The 17,176-nt window shown below is 41.1% G+C and overlaps 1 protein-coding gene across 1 annotated transcript in view; it reads left to right on the forward strand.

Annotated features, from left to right (window-relative positions):
• The first annotated feature begins 2,188 nt into the window (after nucleotides 1-2,188).
• LOC134207590 (uncharacterized) overlaps nucleotides 2,189-17,176 on the forward strand; it is a 310,800-nt gene continuing 295,812 nt past the window's right edge. Inside the window, 1 exon segment of the mRNA XM_062683296.1 lies at nucleotides 2,189-2,567. The gene's annotated coding sequence lies outside the window, so the exon portion shown is untranslated.

The raw sequence follows: 17,176 nt of genomic DNA on the forward strand, positions 1-17,176 counted from the left end.
GCATCATCGATTGGAAGCCTGCAGGAGAGCATTAAGCGGCATGAATTTAGCCGATTTTTTACTCGCGGTGGATTTTTTCAATGCCTGATCCGATATGGCTTCCGCCAAATAATTTCAACAAACGACATTCGGACAAATGGCCTGACACCAAGTATTAGGACTTCCTATCGAAAATGAACTTATTTGACCTACGTACAATTAGTGGACAGTACTAATCGGAGCCGTTTTTTTTAATTTGAAACCCGTTAGTTTGCACATCATTTAAAGGAAAAATGGTTCAATTCTCCAACGGTACAAGGCAAAAAATCTGCACAAATACTTTTTTTCTGAACCACCCTATCACACATCTTATTTACTAATGAACAGTTCAGTGGGATGCCTTACAAAACGATCATCCAGATATTCGAGAACGTAGAATACAACCGCCGCCTCAGTTTGCTTTCCGTTCTTGGTAGTTGCTGGTTTTCCCCAACCTTGCCCTCCATACCTACTCCGCCTTACGCATTTTATACAGTTTTCGCTAGTCGCTACCGCACATTTCCACATTGAATATTTTTTTCAACAAACCTCGCCTATTTTGCTTTCTTTGGCTGAGTGTTGGTATTGTAGATCGCACAGCACTCTTGTTCGCCGTTGCTTTAGTTTGAACTGACGACGCACCCCCGCGCTGCTGTTACTCCGCATAATCAGCCTTCCGCCAACGCCAACTTAGTTCGGTTTCGGTGGCACCCAGAAGGAGATGATGCATTTCTATCGTCGTCGTCGTCGTATTCGTCATGGTTGAGCCCTCTATCAGTTGGTTCGTCGCCGCTGGCCTCGCTCAGTCGCATGTCGTCTGTCTACGTCGTCGTCAGTGAGCGCGTTTTTTGTGTGTTCGGTAGCTTTCGCCGCGATTGATTAGCAGGATCAAGGTTGAAGATCGGGTAGCGTTTGGCACAGGTTTTATGGAACCTGTCGCGGGAAAAGTTTGGCAGATATTGCGAGTTTGATAACATTATGATGGTGAGGCGAAGCATCAGAAGAAAAAGAAACATTTCGTAAAAGAGCAACGGGAACTAACGTGTAGAACGTGATACGTTTCACATTCGGTAAAATAATACCCCATGCTCTGAGATACGCCACACAGCAAATAATTTTGAAAATTCAACGATGTGTAAAACTGCAGGTTACCCCATCAATCGAATTATCATTCGATATTCAACTAAATTTGATTGAATTTTACAAAGCAAGCACCATTTAAATTTATTTCGATTTAAACGAATAGTAGAGATCGATTAGATGACACGTTTATTTGCGCTGCTCCAAATGTGCATGAAAATTCATTTAAAACCACAGCATATTTTTATCTGTGCAGGTTACGACGCAACCGGCTTGATCTCACACACAAAAGAGTGCATTTGTGGTTTATTATAGTTTGGTGTTAGTTTGGGGCCTTCTTTGACTCATAATATAGTGTTGGGATCCAAATAAGGTTGGAAGGTTTTTTTTACAATTATGTACCATTGCACACAATTTTGGCAACACAATATTGTTGTTAATAATAATTGATGCTGTGAACTGGTTCTATCGCATTAGGGATATAATGATATGTTAAAAATTAAAAATAATAACAATTGCACGTGTTTCAAACAAATGGAAATATGAATCGAAACGATATGTGGAGATTTTTTCTAGAATCGAATTAATATGCTGTTGTCAATTTTAATTTCTATTGCAAAACAAATGTTTTGCTATATTACTGAGTTTATTAAAAATGGATTCGAATTTGGGAACAATTAAATTACTTTTTCAAAGTATAAATAGAAACAGCTTTGATCGTAGGATCAAGTGGTATTGGTAAATTGCAATTTAAGCAATCTGTGTAATAGCATGATCAGATGGATGTTTATAATTAATTTTAGGTATTTATTTTCTAACATTTAGTTAGAGTTTGATTAATTTGACAGCAACTTATTAAAGAAACTTAATTAAAACAGGGGTTGTAGAACTGGTAGAACTTTAAGTAGTACTTACAACTTTGTTAAATAGTAAGTTTTTATTATCATTTCATTTAGTATATAATGATGCTGTGAGAATTGGATTTCGAGTAAAGTAGTATTAGACAATATGTTATCCAAAACCGTCTACATCATACAACATTTATCAAAAAGCCTTCGGTATGAGTTATTTGCAAATGAATTCAATTCAGATTCAACGATTGGAACCAAGCAAAAAAGATTTGATGTGATAACATGCGAAGTGTTTTTTATCTAATGGACAGAAATCTATGAAGCATCATCTCTTCTTCTAACGACATCTCGCCATTGGTTGTAGAAGACAACAATCATGATCAGTGTTGAGCACTCAACTTATAGTGTTTTATTATTTCAAGTGAAAAAAAGTTCAGTGATTACTCAGGTAGGTTATAATGCGACACTCTAGGCGGTGTTGAATAACATCCCTATCTCTCGCCTTTATGCCGTACAGTGAGTGAATTAGTGCATACATTAACGAACAAACCAAGGAGATTTCTCAAAGCCTTAAACCGGATTACGATATCGGATTGACTTCCGTCCGAAGCATTTAGGGTAAGTACAATTTTCCGCTGAAACGATTTGATTATGTTTTGGTCTTCCTCCGAGAACAGCTCACTCGATGGGCGCCAATGGATGACCAAATCTGGCGCAGACTTCTCTTCGAGGCAAACAGTCGTAAACAGTGCGTTGTTCGTGTTTCTTGGAAAAACATTACCATTTGTAGGGAAGGACGGTCCACCATAACCGCACCGGTAAATCGAATGATGAGTCATCTGCGGTGACCCTCGCCCAACAACATAAGCGAGCTGATTGTGCCCCGTCGTCGCCGTTGTCGCTTTCATTTGCGGAATGTTTCGGTGTTTATATTTTTGAGCAGTTCCCACAAATGTAGGTTTCAATGGGCAAATAAATCATTGTATGTAGGTATATTGCCTCGTTTCTAAGACTATTGCGCTAATAGAAAAATGTGAAACGACCTTCTCATTTTTTGTAACAAATAAAGCAAAAATGTTGCTTGATCCACTTTCAGTTCGTCACATGTCATTTGTATCACCATGATTTTTTTTTAATCTGTTATCCTATTTTTGAAATGCATGTCAATACATGGTTGCTCCGAATTTCCAAGCCAAACATCGGAAGTAGGGCCACAGCGAATTGGTATCCTACTTTAAAATTCACACCAAATTTGGCGAATTCCGCAGAATAAAATAAAACCGGTTTAGTTGCGATTGTTGGATTGAAAAAATATGCAAAAGAGGATTTATCCGGTATGCGAAACATCGTTTTCTCGCCGACGACGACACCTTCGCCGTCTTCATCACTACCCAGTTACTTCTGTTACTGGCTGTTTAACTAAACCAAAGCATAGCCTAATTTGCATAATGCCTATGCAGATGGTGCGATGCGGGTGCTCCACTGAGGCACAACTCTAGCGAAGAGTTTTGTTTAATAACAGGTGTCTATTAAGTGTGTTCATTTTCTGCTGACAATGTGATCTATTTTTTCTGTGTCTGTTTTTGCAACTCGAGTATTTTGGTCACATTTTCAAATCGTCTTGACGGAGCGTAGGCAGCGATTTCTTTCTTTGTTGCTTTTCCCATGTAATAATAACAGATCAAAGGAACAGATGGATCGATTCGCTGGAAGCTTTACTTAGGTATTGTCTTAAGGTATTCGACGGAAATGTTCCACAGAATACGATTTGAAATGTTTCAGTGATCACTGCAGAACTGAGACTCAGAATGGAATCCCTGCTGTCTGACGGAATAGTATGGGGAGACATGCGGGGATAAAAATCATTGAGTAAAATGTAAAACAAAATTCCCAGGCTTTATTTATTTATTTATTACTAGACTAAGGCCGGAGTGGCCTGTACACAAGTCTTCCATTCACTCGGCCCATGGCTGCACTTCTTCACATGAATTTCTTTCTTTGTTGCTTTTCCTTGCTGTAATAATAACAGATCAAAGGAACAGATGGATCGATTCGCTGGAAGATTTACTTAGTAATAGTTCCAGGTATTCGGACGGAAATGTTCCAAAGAATCCGACGGAAATGTTTCAGGGATTCTAATGAGATACGTAAACAAACTCGGTGGCTTTATTTATTTATTACCAGACCATGGCTGCACTTCGCCAATCACGCAGTCTGCGGAGGGACCGCAAATCGTCCTCCACCTGATCGATCCACTTTGCTCGCTGTGCACCTCGTCTTCTTGTTTCCGTCGGATATAGTTATCGAGAACCATTTTCACCGGATTTCACTATCCAACATTCTAGCTACGTGATGTCCGGCAAACGTGCAGTCTTCCGATTTCGCGGTGAACGATGGATGGTTATCCCAACAGCCATGACGCAACTCGTGGTTCATTCGCCTCCTCCATGTACCTCCATAAGCCATCTCCGCACCTACCATAGATGGTACGCACCACCACTTTCCTTTCGAAAACTCCGGCTGTTAGCGCGTTGGTCACTCCACGAGCATCGTCCAGGTCTCTCGTGTCTGTAGAGGACTACCGGTCTTAATGAAGGCGTTTTTGTAGATTGCTCAGTTTGGTACGGCGGCGAACTCTATTAGATCGAAAAAGCGTCTTGCAGAGTCAACGATACCTGATTTCCAGCCACTGTGCGTCTCCGGAATTTCTCTGCTGAGTATCATTTTCTTTCGGCTTGATCTGTTGAGCCCTAGTACACAAATTCTTCTACCACCTCGATTTCGTCACCACCGATGCAAACTCGAGGTGGGTGGCTCACATTGTCTTCTCTCTCTCCCTTCCTATCATGTACTCCGTCTTCGACGTGTTGATGACTAGTCCGATCCGCTTAGCTTCCCTCTTCAATCTGATGTGGGCTTCCTCCATCTTCTCAAAGTTACGTACGCCATAATATCCATAATAAATCAGCTGAAATGGCAAATAGCTGGGACGGACTTATTGGAAAATCGTACCACTCGTGTTAATCCCTCGCTCGTCGAATTACTCCCTTCCAAAGCGATGTTGAATAGTGAACACGAAATACTATCCTGCCAGTAACCCTCTGCATGTTTCAAAGGGACTCGAGAATACCCCTGAAACTCGAACTGCACGTGCGATCCATCGTCGCATAGATCAACCGTGTCAGTTTATCCCGGAAATCCGTGTTCGTGCGTGGCTGCCAGTAGCTGGTCCCGATCGATTGTATCATATGCGGCTTTGAAGTCGATGCAGAATAGATGATGTGTGCAGAACGTTGTATTCTGCAGGCTTTTCTGGCAGCACTTTGCCAGCGATGGCACAACACCTGGTCCGTAAGTGGAGCGTTGCCCGTCCATCGCCCGCCTGGTACGTCTTGCCCCATGAACTCCCTTGCAATTGATGCTAGTCGACGGCATAAAATTTGGGAGAGTACCTTTGCCGGCGTGCGTTCAGCAATGTGATTACGCTGTAGTTGCCACAATCCAACTTATCGCCCATTTGTAGATGGGACACACGACACCTTCCATCCACTCACTGCGGTAAAACTCCCCCTCCCAAATCTTGGTAATGACCCAGTGCAGCGCTCTAGCCAGTGCCTCACCACCGTGTTTAAATCGCTCTCCTGGTAGTTGAGTCAACCCCAGGGGCTTTGTTATTCAATAAGCCAGCCAATCTCACTCCTTGCATTCTTCCTGGAGATCCGGAGCCGATAAAATAATGTCATACGCGCGTTCTCGGGTTCATCGCCATACCGCCATCTTCGTCTGCCAGCATCGCCATTCAGGTGTTCTTCGTAGTGATACCGCCACCTTTGGATCACCTCACGCTCGTTTATGAAGAAGGTTCCCTGTTTATGTCCTTACACATTTCAGGATGTGGCATCGTGGCCCCTTACGTGAACAGTTCAACTCCTTAGAAATTTTCGTGTGTTATTAGCGCGGTAACAAAGTTGCTCCCGTCTCTTCACGGTCTCGGATCTTCCTGCTGGCGCACCTCCGGAAAAATCGAGGTTGTATGTTCCGGCGCCCGTTTATAACTTGTGCCTCATTCCGCCCTCGTGGCGGTGTTGCAGCAATCTCGCCCAATGCTGCGCATTCTTCTCTTCTTCTACTAACTGCTCACATTCGCCGGGTCGCCTGATACCAGTCGTTACTCTGATCTAGGGCACCGTGCCAAGTGCAACAGTTGCTGTGCTACCAATGGCAGATCAGATATAACTCCAGCCATCTTCAAGAGACGCTGCGGCCTAGCTGCTCTTCCGTTAGGAGTGCCACTTCCAGCTGCTGCGCGTGATGCTTAGGCTAGATCTACCATCTTGCGTCCGCCCAATGTTAAGCCGTGGCGTCCGACTTCGACGCGTGTTTGTACACCGTCAGCGAGAGTTTTGAGCGCAGGCATACTGCAACGAGGCCAGTGGTCGGATTCAATATTCGCACTGCGGTAAGTGCGGATGTTCGGGATGTGTCGGCATGTAACGTTACCGTCGGATTAAAACGTGGTCGATTTGGTTTTCCGTTTCTTGGTTAGGTGATCCAGCATGTATTTAATGGATATTTTGCAGTAAAGAAAATTGCTTCGACCAGGGAAGGGAAGAAGAGGAAGCTGCGAAGTTTATGCATCAGTGGCCCGTTGTCTTTCGATTGCAATGTGTGCAGACTGTCAGGTCCGATGACCGGTCTAACCACATATCATCAGCCTACCTGTGCGTTCATGTCGCCGATGACGATTTTGACGTCACGGCAGTGGACATCCATCATATGTCTGCTCCAGCTGTGCGTAGAACGTTTCTTTCTCGTCGCTCTGGGTCTCTCTTCGTGTGGGCAGTGCACGTTGATGATGCTATAGTTGAAGAAACTCTGTCTTTATCGCCGCTGTATGATTGACTGCCACCCAAATCACACGAGTTGGCGCATCTCTTTACCTAGCACTATGTAGCAGGTTCCCAGCTCGTTGGTGGTGCCATAGCTTTGGTAGTGTAGAAGGTAGCCGCTCGATACCCGCTTTTCCCACACTTCTCTTCATCCCGTTTGAGCGAAATTTCCTGCAGCGCCACCCACGACGGTTGCAGGGATGTAATTCATCGTAGATTATCCTGTCGCAACCTGCGAAGACTGAAGCAACTTGCAGTTCCATGCAAGTTCCAAGCTTTCAGTCGTGATCCTTTATTCGTCGCCTATGGTCTTTGCCGGATTATATCGAGCCAATATTATCTCTTATATTGTTCGTAATTATTGGTTTTTCCAGGCGGCTTTATTGGGCCTGGTAAAACCTCCTGTCTCGTCAGAAGTACGACGTGTCAGGTCTGTTTTGTGTCCCACCTGACAGCAGGACTTGGACTTGTGCGCTTTGAGCGGCACACGGTCGCTTTGGCGGGGCCTACCTGCGGATCTACAGAAATAAATGTCTTCGAAATTTCTAGATTCGATACAGGCATACGATACGTTGTATTTGGATTAGGTATTTAATTAATACCATGCATTTTTTAGGATTATGCTAGTAACCTAGAGATCATACGCTCGGTTTAGTTAAAATTGCTCACTCTGAAGAAACCTGAAAATCCCAAAGGATTGATAGTTTCCTGACAATGTCATTCAAACATCAAGATTTTCAACTAGGATTTTTTTGCAACTTAATCTTTATGTGTGCCTATGAAACTTGAGCAATTTGTCCGAAATTTATTGTTGTTTATATATCACGTCCATATGCAGCAAAGCAGTTAACCTAAATTTTCTTCATTCAATCAAAATCACAGAAATTGTATTTGATCTTTCAGCATCTTACTTCTGTTATTTGTTAAATCGGCATTGAATCAGCATGGAATCACTTTTCCTATTCCGACTTTTTAGCGCAGAGAATCAAGGGAGCATTATTTTCCTTCGCGATTAGCATTCTTATCCCAAGATATTAGAATTGTTTTCATTCAATTGAATTCATGTTTTGTAGTAACCCAATATATGATCAAAAAGCTTGTGTATTACTTATGCAAAGTAACAAACATTCTAGGGGGGCTGGTTTGATTCTAGATTAGGCTAAAGCCCCCTGTAGTTACGCCAATGCTCAGAATATTATCCTAAACTATCATTACGGCCAGTGGTATAGCCAGGGGGGGGGGAAGTTGGGGGTAAGTAGAATATTATCGTAAGTAGAATATTATCCCGCATTCTAAAACACGTTCGACACACACGTGGCAGAAAACAAATTTTTAAATATCTTGAAAACTTAATGTACAGGTATATTTAGCAAACTTTTTTGTATTGCCAAAATGCGCGTTTTAGCTGAATAAGTCTTCAGTTTGCAACCTATAGAATTCAAAATATTAAAAAAAAAACATTTTTTTGCCAATAGATTCATTTTGGTATTATCGTAATAATTGTTTACCCTGTGAATCAATATGGTTGAAACTTAGGTGTGGCAAAATTTAAGTTAGATCTGAGCTATGGTCAAATCTTCAGCAAAATTGGTTCACAGGCAACCAATTCTTGATCTCCATTTTGTATGAAAAACGGCAAATGAGCTTTTTATTATGCCGGTGACTGTACGAACAAGGGATCTAATCCACCATTGCCTGAATCCGAGCATGCGCCTACTTTGAAAGAAGGGATCACATTCACCCTAATCTCCGCAAGTGCTTTCTTGTAAAGCAGGGATAACATCTACAATTGCCTCAATCTGGGCAAGTGCCTGCTATTAAAAAAGTGGATCACATCCACCATTGCCTTTAACCGGGCAAGCGCCTAGTTTTGGAAAAGGGATCATATCCAGTATGGTCTTAAACCGGGAAAGCGTCTACTTTAAAAAAGGGGTCATATCCGCCAGAGCATTATTCCAGTACCTACTTTTTTAAAAAGTAATCACATTCACCATTGCCTTAATCCGGGCAAATACCTTGTAAACGAGGGGGTTTCCAAATAGAGCCTTTTTTCCGGCACTGACTTATGCGCCAACCTTGCGATTAACAAGGATGTCAGCACTGTTTTTGATGCCGAGCCCGGTTAACCTGAGAGAGAGGCACTCAGGGCAGGTTCCTCAAGCCTATCAGATTCCCAAATTCAACCCACTGTAACAAGCGTACTTGCTTTTATCAGACAACTGATCTCTGAACCGACGAAGACTCTCTCTCAATAATCGCGACGGACTGGAAATTGAAAATCATTCTCCTGCAAGATAGATACTTACAATACAACTAGCTTCCACTGAGAGGTAATAGGTTGAACTTTCATGATTTTATTGGAGCTTTTCGTACCCATACAATGAAATTTCCTCCTAACCCATTCACTCTATGGGTGTGACTGTGGCTCATACTAAGGTACCTAATGACGTTGCGGCCGTTGTTGATCCCTTTGACGATGCTGGTCTCCTCAGTTGCGAGCGGATTTAGGCACCACTCGATCTGCAGATTCATGCAAAATAGCTCCGGCTGGAGCGCGCGCGTTTCGATATCGGTTGCACCTGCACTCCTGGAGACGTTCGTGTCTCAATCCGACAAACTGATGTGATCGTAGTGGAAGATCTTCTCGCTTCGCTTTGGCAGACCCTGATACGGAAGACGATGAAAGTAGTGGGTCTGAACCGTTCGTTGCGACTCACGACGCGTCGCTTTCGTGTAGTGGGGGTTACCATGTAGGGGTCGAAAAGCACCACCGTGTCCGAAGATATCGGATCTCCCACGACCCAGTTGAGGCTCTTTTCGTAACATTGGTCACGCCAGTTTTCGCTCGCTAGTGGGGCTCTGCGGTTGTTCTTGGTTGAAACGAAATTCTTCGCCCCGCGTGCGGAAAGAAAAAGAGCGAGAAGTGCAAATTCAGATGTCGATTCGGTCGATTAGGACGCACGAGTCCGGCAGGGGAGATCGTGATCCTTGGGGATAGAGATCGAAGCAAAGCAAGCCACGTGGTGTGGCTATTGCACATCAAGATTACACCTGCACACCCCAAACCATATGCCACTTTAAAATAGCGCTTTACCTTTCTTGTTACTTCTTTGTTCACAGATAAATTCTTCTTATAGGATTCTGTAATCGTGTATATAGCATTTTGATGGGGAATCTATAATAACAACTCCTATTAGTTATTAGTTATCAAAATTCACCTTTTATTCAATTTACCTGACTGATATCACAAAACTATTAGTTTGGTCAGATTTGTTATTAAAATAAAACTCTTTGGTTTTATTACACCAACTGGGGAGAACTTTAACAGTCCTTCAATGTCAACTGTCTTCTTTGTAATGGTTTTCTATTAACACTTTCGGATAGCTAAGAACGCAACTGATAGGTTTGAAGTGATCACTACTAGAAGTGACGAGTGATTAAAAGAGGAGACTGAAATGGTCCATTTGACCAAGATAATTTAGCAATATTCATGAGATCGTTGGTGGAAGTTAAATAACTTTCTTACTTCTACCCACTTATAGGCTGTCCTTATTCTCCAACAAGCTTCTCAAACCTCGTCTGATTGTCTCCTGTTTTAATTTTTAGTTCTTTTCTCCACATATTCGTCAGCGGTCCTCAATATATATTAGTCCCCAAGCTCGAGCTTCGAGTTTTGTGGATCTGAGGTAGTATTTTCTAACACCATTTTACAACGCCTGTATGACTACTACAGTACATTCTAGTTCATTCAGTTTCCTTGAGTGGAAAGTGAATATCTTGCTATAAAAAAGCTTGGGGGTTTAAATAAAAATTAAAATAAATTCATTCCTAACAACAATGGCTTGATTTTTGACTTATTACAACCTTCTTTTAAGAAACGGATCCCATCCTCCATTGCCATATTCCGAACAAACGTCTTCATTTAAAGAGGGAATCACATTCACCATTACCTTAAGCCGGGCAAACGCAACCCAATAAATGCGTTATTTTTTAGGTAGAAAACACATTAGTCATTGCCTCGGTCATTGCTTTTGACTGGGCAAACCATGAATCCATTGGAGGGATAATAATTATCAATGCTTTATTCTCGGCAATGCAAGCTTTTTACAAAACAATTCTTCTTCTTCTTCATTGGCATTACATCCCCCACTGGGACATTGTCGCTTCGCAGCTTAGTGTTCATTAAGCACTTACACAGTTATTAAGGCTCTATAAACCGTAATCAATCCGATAATGACGATGATTTTATTCGAATCCGCACTAATACTAATAAAGTTTTGAACTAAATTCAATATTTTAGAGGGGCTATCATGATTGCGGACTTACCCTCCATCATAATATTATTCATGGCATTTCCATATTAATTTTTCATTATCAAAACTAGCAATTACTGAGGAATTGCTTGGAAAAACTAAAGCTGCGTTTTTCCTAGACCGATATTCGTATGTTCATCGAACGCATACTAACGTTCGAACGTTCGATAAAACACATACACACTCACTTGATTTTTCACTTGATCTTTTCCCATCTCATGATATGATATTACTCCTAAAACATATTCACTAACTGGTTTTCACATTTTTCTTCAATCTTGACTACCAATTAATTCTACTTCACGCACAAAAACACTGTCAAAACTGCTATCCAAAAATCGAAGTGAGAGACAAATTTGACGACCGTATTAGATGCAATAAATGCGGAAGATTCAAATCATTAGCGCAATAAGTGGAATGGTGAAAGGCAAAAAATCTACGCGACGCAACTTCATTCAATCCAAACAATACAACGTATACGCCCAATATCAACACGCAAAACAAAGATATTGCATATACATGGAAATAATCATCTCTTCACCGTTGCCAGATTTATTTATTGGAAAAAATCATTGCTGTTTGTCGGATTGATCAATAAAACCAAAAATAAATATTTCAACATGTTATGTAAGCTTCTATTACATTCCAAGTGGCGTATACATTTTTTTAAATCGATAAGACGATCCCCACCGATGTGTATCCAAATGAGTGTCTAGTATAGGAACGAAATGCGTTCATATTTTATTTATGCACTTGTTCTCGCACTGGTTGTTTCTAACAAGGTTGTTAAGTGCAATCATGCTTCGCACCGGTGGTGAATATCCGGTTGCTATTGAGGCCAACACGGAAATAAATAAAATCAGGAAAAATTATTATTTATTTTCAAATCTTTTCAGAACGCGCTCCAACTTTTGTAATATATTATGTGCGTAATGCAGTTTGTGATTATCAGATTAGCTAGACACACATCTGCTAGGTGGCGCTAGCTTATATGCAATAATTTAGGGGGGTGGATATCTCGAGATCTATAAGACTTAGAAAGATTTTGTCTTCTACATAGTTGTTCGAGTAGCCATAACATTTATGATGGAGACTAGTTTGGTTGGAATTCATACGCATAGCGGCGCTAGTGTATGAGAAATAACCTGTTAGGTTAAATATTTCCAATCCCTCAGAGTTAGAAAGTGGCCATCTTCTGAAAGTTATCCCAATTATCTGTTAGGTTGGTTATTATGTAAGTTTTAAAAAGGGTAGTCAAAACCAGAAATTTAGTTGGAAACCATAATACTCGCTGGCACTGAGTTGAGTCGAATCGAGTCAAGCTACAAGACACTGAAGATAGCTTTAATGTAGAAGTCGAATTAAGTACCTTTCAAATGTACAACCAAGTGGTGGAATTAAATGGAATTGTACGAACTCGTCTTATGGCAAGTAACTTTGTAGAATACGGCAATATTCTGAAAATTCTAGATTTTGAGATATTTAACCTATCAGTTTATTTCTTATACACTAAGCGCCGCGAAGCTTGGTATTATTTAAAACTAAACTTGCTTGCATCATGACGGTTTGCACCACCTCGGAACAACTTTGTGAATACGGCAATATTCTAAAATTTGATTTTGAAATATCTAACCTAGCAGTGTGTTATTTCTTATACACTAGCGCCACCAAGCGGTTATATCTTAATCTAAACTTGCGTTGGTCATAATGGCTTTGACCACCCGAATAACTTTATGAAAGGCGGCAATATTCTAAAAATTACAGGTATTTTGAGATACCTGACCCATCAGGTTATTTCTCCAATTCACTAGCGCTGCCAAGCGGTTGTATTTCAAATTAAACTTGTTTTCGTCACGATGGTTTTGACCACCCGAACAACTTTGTACAAAACGCCAATATTCTAAAAATTCCAGATTTCGAGATATCTAACCTATCAGCTTATTTATTTCATATGCACTAGCGCCGCCAATCAGTTGAAATCCAAACTGACTGACCTCCATCAACAATGGTTTTGATGATAAATAACCGAACAATTTTTCAAGGCGGCATTTTTTATTTATGCGTTACTCTATATTTCCGTGTGATGGTTTGGCAACGGTTGGAGCAGGTCGCCAAATTTGCCAACTCGCTATTCACCGAAGGTTGCGTTTACATTTCCCAAACCCGTTTACCAACGACCGGTGCGAGTTCGCGTCATGATGTAAGTTGCTATTTTGGCTTTATTTACGCACTGGTGGGGATCGTCTAAATACCCATATATTTGGTACACCATGAACATGTCTTATGATATAAAATAATAAACAATTCGTTCAAGTCTGGCAGCATTATGCATCAGCTTCATATTTTACCACCCCATTTCCACCCACCCCAGTTGTAAACAACATTTATTTATCGCTGCTGCACTTTTTCCGTGCCAATTGCATCACTATTACATAAACAAGTGATACAGTCATTAACTTTGAAAACATTGTGATGGAGTCTTGAGCCTTAACTGCGAGGTTTCTAAGCAAATTACCGTTTCTGCATTCATATATCGTGAGGCTAACGCGATAATATTTTTATGCCCAGGGAAGTCGAGACAATTTCCGAAAATTGTCTAGACCGGGACCGGGAATCGAACCCAGCCACCCTCAGAATGGTCTTGCTTTGTAGCCGCGCGTCTTACCGCACGGCTAAGGAATTATTAACAAAACAATTATGTCCTTTTAATATTATTATCAACCGGTGTTATATTTACCAATCCGAGTTTTTTCCAGCACCTTTTAGTTGAGCCACTAATTACCCTACAAACATTGGAAGCTGAAATAGGAATTATTTCGTTGAAAATAAGCTTCTTCAGCTAAAAAGCTAGCTTGTTCAGCTTAAATTGTTTGTTGGGTTAGTGAAAACAAAAAAAAATTGCCAATTGTCCATTTTGCCAAATGACCCTCACTTTCGACACTGTTCACAATTATGACAAAAGTCCGTTATGTCAAATAACTTGGTGCCAAACGATCCGTTTTCCCTTTACGCATATTTCTGCTCCTTTCGATGTTATGTCTTTCCGTCCTTTTGCCCTTTTGACCTTTTGTCTTTCGACCTGAGTGCATGTTTTCTCTTGTTTCCGACAGCAGAACGATCGCGCGATCTGCCGAAATATTGTGTTCTGCATTGTGCAGCCGGTAATAAAGTTAATCAGTTCAGTGCGTGTTTTTTCGGAGTAGCTATCGAGCAAGCGTTGTGTAGTGCGTGTTTTAGTCGCCGCGAAGTAGTTAAGATATCGAATCAGTCTACGGGAAAATACGTAAGAAACGCGGTGCTTTTCCGTTTTTGTATCATCATGAATATGGCGTCGTTCAAATGAAATAATTAGTCGCTTACCAAGGCAGTTTCAATATATTTCCTTCCCAACTAACATTCTATTCCTTTCCAGTGTAGCCGGCATCGTTATTGGTCTTGAATTAAAGAAACTGCGAAGCATGTACAGTGAGAATAGCTTTTTTAGTCCCGAGAAAACTATTCAATTGGTGAGTTGTGCATTATTTGTTGTTTCTCGGCCAATCACGTCTAGCAACTACGATGGGTATAGTCAATCAAGCTAAGCTAAGCTAAGCTGGACCTTTTGTCTTTCGACCTTTTATCATATATTCATGTAAAACGATTTCCGTTCTCGGAAGAAGAACATTCTGTGATACTGCGAGAGCGCTTTGAGCGTGTTTTATGTCTTATGGCCGATATAAATAATACACCGGCGTAAATTCTTTCCAAGGTGTAAGGTTACCTTAATCTAGAATAAGAAATTGAAATATGTACTTAACTGTGGAAAACATGACTATACGTTGCAGTCACCATAAATCAATGGAGTCGCATGGTAGATTATGTCGCATATGGGTATGGTGCAATAACCCAAAACTTGATAATTTCATCTCAAAAACGCTAAAAGGCGCTTCTTTAATTTTTTGTAATGTTAAAACATCTAAATTTTCAAAGAAAAATATAAAATCGTTTAGTGCTCCCTGGTCAGACACCATAAAAATCACAAAATACAAATACAAGCAATGTTTTTCAATACAAAATTCAAAATTTTTCAATGCCGTGATATTTTGCGTGTCTAATGCTTTGTGATAAGGGAGGATCCATAAATTACGTGACGTTGAGAGGTGGAGGGGAGTTTCCTGAAGTGTGATAAACCATATAAAATATTTGAATGAATCATACAAAAAGTGTGACATTTTGCGTTACGGGTTCAATGAATTTTCCCTAAGTAATAAAACTACCAATTTCCATGGAAGTCTGAGACCGGTATTTCATGGAATGGTTGAATTAAAACATTTGTGGTAAATTGGTTCTATTTTATTGAGTAGACGCCTTTCACCTCATCATAGCATCCTTGGCAAACAATTTCTCGTAGCGAAACTCTTGGATGCTGCTTGCCAGTGAGTTCAATATTTGCTCCGGATTTTGTGTTGGTTTTTAGTGCATTGACGACAGCATTATTTGGAAGACGGCTTGTTGTTGGGGCTGCTGGATGAACTGTCAACATTGCCCAACGAATTCGTTGGGTTATGTATTTTGATGCTGATGTTGATTTGCTGCATGCTGATGCTGACAGGAAGGCTGTCGTGTTGCCAAAAGCATCGGTGGTTGAAGAATCGAATTAGTATGTTGCACTTGCCCTGTCAAAACGTAGCATTATGCTACCTGCATATGTAATCTATGTAATACACAAGCTTCAGCCATGCCTCAGCACAAACCGATCACTCACTCTTTTGCCAAAGCAGACCACGTGCTACCCTATCGAAGTAGGGACACTTCCCGTGGACAACTTGTGCTTCACTGTGCTGCCGCTCCATACACAGATGTGCTCGACTTGCGGTTAACGGCAGTATGGGTGTGTGGACCTTGGCGTCGATGCAGCTCCTCCAAATGTCACTCGCCACATGTAAGTCTTATTTGGCTGCTCACCCTACTGCCGTAATCTGAAAAAGTGACGTATACGCCGTTTTCCAAAAATGGTGTTAAAGAGTACTACTCATCGAACTTTTTGAACAGAAAAATGGAAAACATGCATGTTGTAAAATGGCTGTTACGTCACTTTTCCAGATTACGGCAGCCTAGCCCTCCACTGGCATGCCTCGAGGTGTCACTCTACTGCCGAAGCAGTCCACGCATTACCCTACCGAAGTTGGGACAGTCCCCATGCACCTTGGGGTTTTTGGGACATCATATTGTCAGCTTCAGAGTTGAACCGAGCCTGGAGATATGACCGGATTTACAATGTTACGCACTACTTCAGAGTATCCATATCCCAGCGTAAAGGGACTAGGTATATATTAGTGCGAATTGCAGGATGCTGACGCTAATAAGCGTGACCGTACAATTCGTTGGCAAACTTTACTATTTGTATCAACTTCTTCTTCTTCTTCTTATTGGCATTACATCCCCACACTGGGACAGAGCCGCCTCGCAGCTTAGTGTTCATTAAGCACTTCCACAGTTATTAACTGCGAGGTTTCTAAGCCAGGATACCATTTTTGCATTCGTATAACATGAGGCTAGCAAGATGATACTTTTATGCCCAGGGAAGTCGAGACAATATCCAATCCGAAAATCTTCTAGACCGGCACCGGGAATCGAACCCAGCCACCCTCAGCATGGTCTTGCTTTGTAGCCGCGTGTCTTGCCGCACGGCTAAGGAGTATCAACTATTTATTTAGACATTCATTGTCAGTTGAATTATTTTAATAAATAAACAAATAAACAAATATTTGTTTTTTTTTTCACCCATAAAAATAGGGAAATTAGATAATCTTTAAGTCCTATGGGATAGTTGACAATACAGTTCAATTGTAGATCAGATTTCTGATAAAAAGGCCTTTCCCTCGTCTTTCTTATTCAGGAACAGCAGAAAAAAATATTAGCTGATCCCGACAGAAATATCGGGACGATATGTGTCTTTCATATGCTCAGCAGTAGTGGTCAAACATGATGCCATGACTCATACCTCTTGGAATGCACATTTTCGAGAAATAAATTTCGAGGAAGC

Source organism: Armigeres subalbatus, chromosome 1 (genome assembly GCF_024139115.2).
Source record: "Armigeres subalbatus isolate Guangzhou_Male chromosome 1, GZ_Asu_2, whole genome shotgun sequence".
Lineage (NCBI taxonomy): Eukaryota > Metazoa > Arthropoda > Insecta > Diptera > Culicidae > Armigeres > Armigeres subalbatus.